Here is a 6000-nt window from a genome sequence, read left to right on the forward strand (position 1 = left end):
CTCTTTGTCGATTTATAATTGCTTGACTCTTCCAAGTCAATTGGATGTGTAGGACACGGCTTTGTTAGTGAATAGATTCAGAGAAAATTCAAGGTGCCCACTCAACATGGCAAAAATTCAAACGGCCTTTTGAAAATTATTGCAGTCCTGGAGGTTGGATCACTTACTAAGATTTCCAAAAGGAAAGTGTAAATTTGGAATAAACATGCACTCACTAGTGATTTTTATATTAATACGGTCAATATTTGAAAATTTGTTTTTATGGTATAAGTAAAATATCAATAAAATCTTTGATGTTTTATTGACCTTTTACACATTATTATTATTCCTTGAATTCCTATATTTGCTAGATAAAATTACAAGGGACTTACATTCAGAAGTTATCTTAATTTGTTACATTATTAGGTCTCTAATATTAAATACTTATATTTGTGATTTTTCTAATCAAAATGATTAATTAAACATGTTTTATGATGCATTTCCCCATGTGTTCCGCAAATCAAGAGAAAGATCAACAAGAAAAATAGGGAAGTTGAAAAAATTGATGACTTTTCTCTTGTCATAGTTCTTCCTCCCCAGATTTGGATGGACAATTTACAATGTAATGAACATCGGAAACTTGCGTACAATATGTTTATGAAAAACTGGATGGAGACATGCACTTTACAAAATTTTCTTTTTGCTACTCAATTTCATCCACATTAGTCCTTTGTATGAAATTTCTTCGTAAATGACTTACCTGAGATGAAATTTCCACTCAATTATCAAGTCTACAAGAAAGGACGTAGACTCGGTTATGACATTTATAGTCAACATTAGAATATCATAACACCTTAGGCCCACAACCATGCATCCACTGCACGCACCAGATGGGGACCCCCTTGATTCAATAGGGGAGAAGGACTATTTCCCACCCATCTTTTGATGCATTCTCACATTGCCACCAACGGCAGATGAAAATCCAGTTTTCCCATCCATGAGCTGTTAAAATGGATGATATCTGTTTGCACAAGGGTAAAATGTCCATTTTACCTTTGTTAGATGAAATGACAAAAATACCTCTCAATTTAATTTCTCAAAATTGATGTGAGGGTTTTACCATTTACCCCCCTTAGGTTTTAGAAACTAACATTTTCACCTTACCTAAAGTTTTTAAACTTTAAAAACTAACATTTTCACCCCCAAACCTAGGGTTTCCATATTTTTCAAAATACAGTCGTCCCCCATAACTTTCAAAACTAGCATTTCACCCCCATTCTTCAACTTCATCTCCTGACGTCTTCTCCGGCGTCGTCACCGGCCTCCTCCTTCTCTTGGTGCGACGGCGGTGGTGCTACAAAGAGATCTTCATCTCCTCGTCGCATGGTGCGACGAAGAGACGGAGATCTCTTCGTCGCACGATGCGACAAAGAGACGGAGATCTCTTCGTCGCACGATGCGACGAAGAAACCTCTCTTCGTCGCTCGTCGTCCAGATCTGGGAGATCGGTTTCAAACTTCTCTCGTCGTCCAGATCTGGGCGATCGCTCGACGAAGGTCTCTCTTCTTCTCTCTTCGTGGCTCGTCGCATCTGGAAGACGCGACGACGAAGCGTCGTCCTTCGTCTGTTCTTCTAGATCTGGACGATGCTTCGTCGTCTAGATCTGGGCGACGAAGGGTCGTCCTTTGTCGTCCTTTGTAGTCGGAGATGGGAGATCGGTCGAATGCGTCGGCCGTCGATGGTGGCCGGAGAAGGAGCAAACCCTAGGGGTGAAATCTAAACTTTTCAAACTTTGAGGATGGGTTAGTTATTAGTTTTTAAAATCTGGAGGGGGGAAACGGTAAAATTTAAAAGTTTTAAGGTTTTAAATAGCAAATGACGATTTTGCCCCTGTCCCTAACTGAAAAATTGGACGGCAGTTTGGTCATGGGTGGAAAAACTGGATTTTCATCTGCTGTTGGTGGCAATGTGAGAATGCATCAAAAGTTGGGTGGGAAATAGTCCTTCTCCCATTCAATAGCAATAAGAATCTTCATCAAATCAAGAAAAACCGTGAGGAATTTATAGTCAAGATGATAGGGTGAGAGAAACTGCTATGTAGTTGGGATGGGTGAGATTTCGTGTTCAATGCCCCTTGAAAACTTAAACCAAATTATTCAGGTCAACTGCTGCATAAGGCTACTGTGGAGGTGATAACAAAATTAATTAAAAAAAATTATAATAAAATTAAAATTATTTTATTAATCTATTAATAACTAGAATGAATAAGAAAATATTATATATAACCTTTAATAATATAATATTATCAAAATCTTTTATTATATATTAAATCAAACAAAATAATATTAATAATAAAAAGTAAATTAACAAAGTAATCAAAGATTTATCCCAATCAAAACCAAATAGCCCAATGTCACCTTCCTATCGTCCTAAGAACAATTTCTAAAGTGAAATATTCTTAATTTCTTCTTCAGGAAAAATTATACTTTTCATTCACTAATTCTGAAATCACAAATTCTTAAAAATTTGAAAAAAGAAATGTTAGAGGCAATCATTGGTCGCACGTGCAAACGTGTTATCTGGCCAGCAACTAGAATCACATTTTGAGAGGTCTGATCTAATTGAATTGCATTAAAAATGTGTCATATAATCAAAATTACACCATTTTGAGTATAATTCATATTGAATTACATTAAACTTACTATTATGATAATCAAAATCATACTTTTTCGAAAGGGTAAAGGATTATTTCCCATTGAAATTTTAACTCAATCTCAAAAAGATATTCGAAACAGTTCAAAAACTTTATTCTCATCTATAAACAGTATTATACAGCAGAGATTTATTGCTCTTCACTACTGAATAAAATATTCATCTAGAGAAAACAGAAAAGCTACTGTGAATATCATTGTTTAAACGGAAAACTGACTATATCACCAAAAAATCAATATAACTTGAATCAAACAAATTGTTTATGACATAATTTTTGGAGTGTTTTCCATTAACAACTCATCCATTCAAACTAACACTACAGTATGTGATTAAGTAATATAATTATATATTATTTTTTTATTTTAAAATCATTTAATTAAATAATATTACGATGGTTTATATGAATAATTAGTAAGAAATGTTTGTGCATAATATTACTTACAAGTAATTTACTCATCTTTATGGAAAAATTGTTTTAATGGAATTAGGATTTGATTATGGATTGTTAGTTTCAGGGAGAGTACTTTCTAGTATTTTAAAAGTTAGGATCTTGAATATCAGACAAAAACCTCAAGGTGTATTAAGTTTTTTCTGTCACGATTTAGGATAAGAAAGGATAATTCAGAAGAGGACAAATGAAACCAGTAGTGTATATATAAAAAATTTAGGGAACATGTATTTTAAGAGTAAGGATATGTATATGTTCTTCATAAAAAAAATGAAATTTTAAAGCTGCATATTTCACTAAATCGATAAACACTCAAGTGTTCGAACTTCAATTCCACAAAAGTATGAGTCTTATTTATTATACATGGGCATATTTGGAGCTAGAACTTGCTTTCCATTTGTATTCGATACATCACATTGGCTCCATTTCCAAATCATAATAAACAGATGGTATAGTTCACTCTAGATACAATCTTCAACAATTCAATCAGTTTGCACCAATTTCAACATTTGAAGAAACAAAGGGCTTTGGAGGCATCTCCAAGCTTTGTAAATCACCTTCAAGCATCTGTAATACCTTTGGCATGGAAGGTCTCTCTATTGGATTCCATTGAATGCACCAGAGTCCCACTATTGCAAGCTTCTTGGCAATTTCCTCATCTTCATCTTCAACAAATTCAAGATGAAGTTCTTTTCCTTGGCTCAATTTGTTGAATATCCACTCTGGAAAGTAAATTTGGCTCTGATTTTCAATTGTAAGATCAATATTCTTCCGACAGCCAACCATCTCTAACAACATCATTCCATAACTAAACACATCTGATTTGTAAGAACATCTCCAAAATTTCTCAAGAAAAGCTCCGGAGCAATATAGCCAGCAGTTCCTCTAGCCGCGGTCATTGTTATAACACTTTGTTCCTTTGAGCAGAGCTTGGCAAGACCAAAATCTGAAATCTTTGGCCTAAAATTATGGTCAAGTAATATGTTGTGAGGCTTGATGTCAAAGTGAAGGATCCTTTGGTTGCATCCTTGGTGCAAGTACTCTACTCCACGGGCAATGCCAATTGCAATGTTTTGCAACTTTTCCCAACTTAATGGACGCTGAGATGACTCGTTTTCCCTTGAGAATAGATACTTCTCAAGCGATCCATTTGGCATAAATTCATAAATAAGAGCACGTCGTGTTCCTTCGGAGCAAAATCCTAGAAGACGAACAATGTTAAAATGGTGTATCCTTCCTATAGTGGCCACTTCATTGATGAACTCTTCTCCATTTTCTTTTGAATGTTCCAACATCTTAACCGCAACTGGAATTCCGTTGGAAAATTTTCCTCTGAAGACACTTCCATAACCCCCTTGGCCGAGTCTCTGTTTAAATTTACCCGTAATTTTCTTAAGGTCACTGTAAGAATATCTGGCTGGATTAAGAGTCTTGTAGTCTTCCAGGAACTTGTCCACTTTAAGTTGAGCCTCTTTTTCGTTCTCGGATTTCCATGATTTGTAAACAATCAGTATCACCAACGCAAGTAAAGTGCTCCCTCCAATACTTACGGCTATGGACAATACAATTTTTTTTATTGGAGAATCTGAATCTGAATCTGCATCTCAAAAGGAAAAAAGTTAGCTCAATTATCATCAATTTTGTAAGTTCAAAAGCTTTTCAGGCTTCCTTCCTCCCACGAGCGAGAGATAATTCAACTCAACATTAGAGTATAAAGCTTCATAAAAAGAGGGGATAAAATTAAACGATCCGAAAAATCATTTGCAACAAATTTTCTTAAAGAGAACTTACGATGGCGGTCGTAGTTGAAACAGAATTTTGGATTGTCATGTTTGCAGCACATTACAGAATTGCTTGTAGTATTGAACCAGCAGTAGTGTCCTGAATCTTCGCATTTATCGCATTCTTTATGAGGTTTCCATTCTATTTCGATTGCTGGATTTGTGGAAGTCCCTCTAGTAGCATCCGCCGATGTCGAATATCTATAACTTTCAACCGTTTTATATTTTCTACAATTTAAGGGCAGAATTTCATCTGAATATTCGTATGAACTCATTACATAAACAAAATTTCTATCATAACTGAGGCAACTAATAGGTCCAACTACATTGTAATAACTACTGATGTTTTGAATCCTGTTGGTGCAGTTGAATATTGTTTGTTCTAACGGATAGGGAACATAGAATCTAGAGTTATTGAGGTTAGGGGCTAGAAGACTTTGTATTGTGCATGCGGTCTCCCCCACATCCGTAATCGTAATCGAGCTAAAATGATACTCAATTTCTTGCACATAGTGATCGCCTGAGGCAGGAAGGTGCAACAATGTCTTGTTATTTAAGCAATACAATTCAAACCCTTCCTGGGCACAAAAGAGTGGTTGAGTTTTGAGTCGGAAGGGATATCTAATTTCTGGTCCGTTTGGGCTGCATCTTTTTGGTGCACAGAATTCATTAGGATTCTCGGCTCCTGAGTAAGGTGGGAGAAGGATGATGATCATACTCAGTACAAGGAACATGGAGAAAGAGAGAAAGAAAGATAGGAACAAGAAGCAAAGGTCCAATAATTGTTCAGCTAATTACTTTTTTTATGTGGCTTAGAACTTTGAACTACTAGAACCACTGCTTCTTGTAAAGATTGGGTTGATAAATCTCTTTATTTTTTTTTTCATTTTTCTAAAAAAATAAATGCAAAATGAAGAGAAAAAGATGGTTTGACATTTATGGAGAAAAAGAAGAGTAAAAGAAGGGAAATTTTAAAAATTAGGCAAAATTAAAGGGGTCTAAGCGAAATTGCCCAAAAAATTCAGGTGAAAGCAAAAATGCCCAGGTTTTGTGAAATGACGAAAATGCCCCCATATATAA

The 6000-nt window shown here is 35.3% G+C and overlaps 1 pseudogene; it reads right to left on the reverse strand.

The window, feature by feature from the left end:
• Positions 1–3470: 3470 nt before the first annotated feature.
• LOC123213894 lies at positions 3471–5719 on the reverse strand (annotated as a pseudogene).
• Positions 5720–6000: the final 281 nt, after the last annotated feature.

This window comes from Mangifera indica, chromosome 4 (assembly GCF_011075055.1).
Source record: "Mangifera indica cultivar Alphonso chromosome 4, CATAS_Mindica_2.1, whole genome shotgun sequence".
NCBI classification, from domain to species: Eukaryota; Viridiplantae; Streptophyta; class Magnoliopsida; order Sapindales; family Anacardiaceae; genus Mangifera; species Mangifera indica.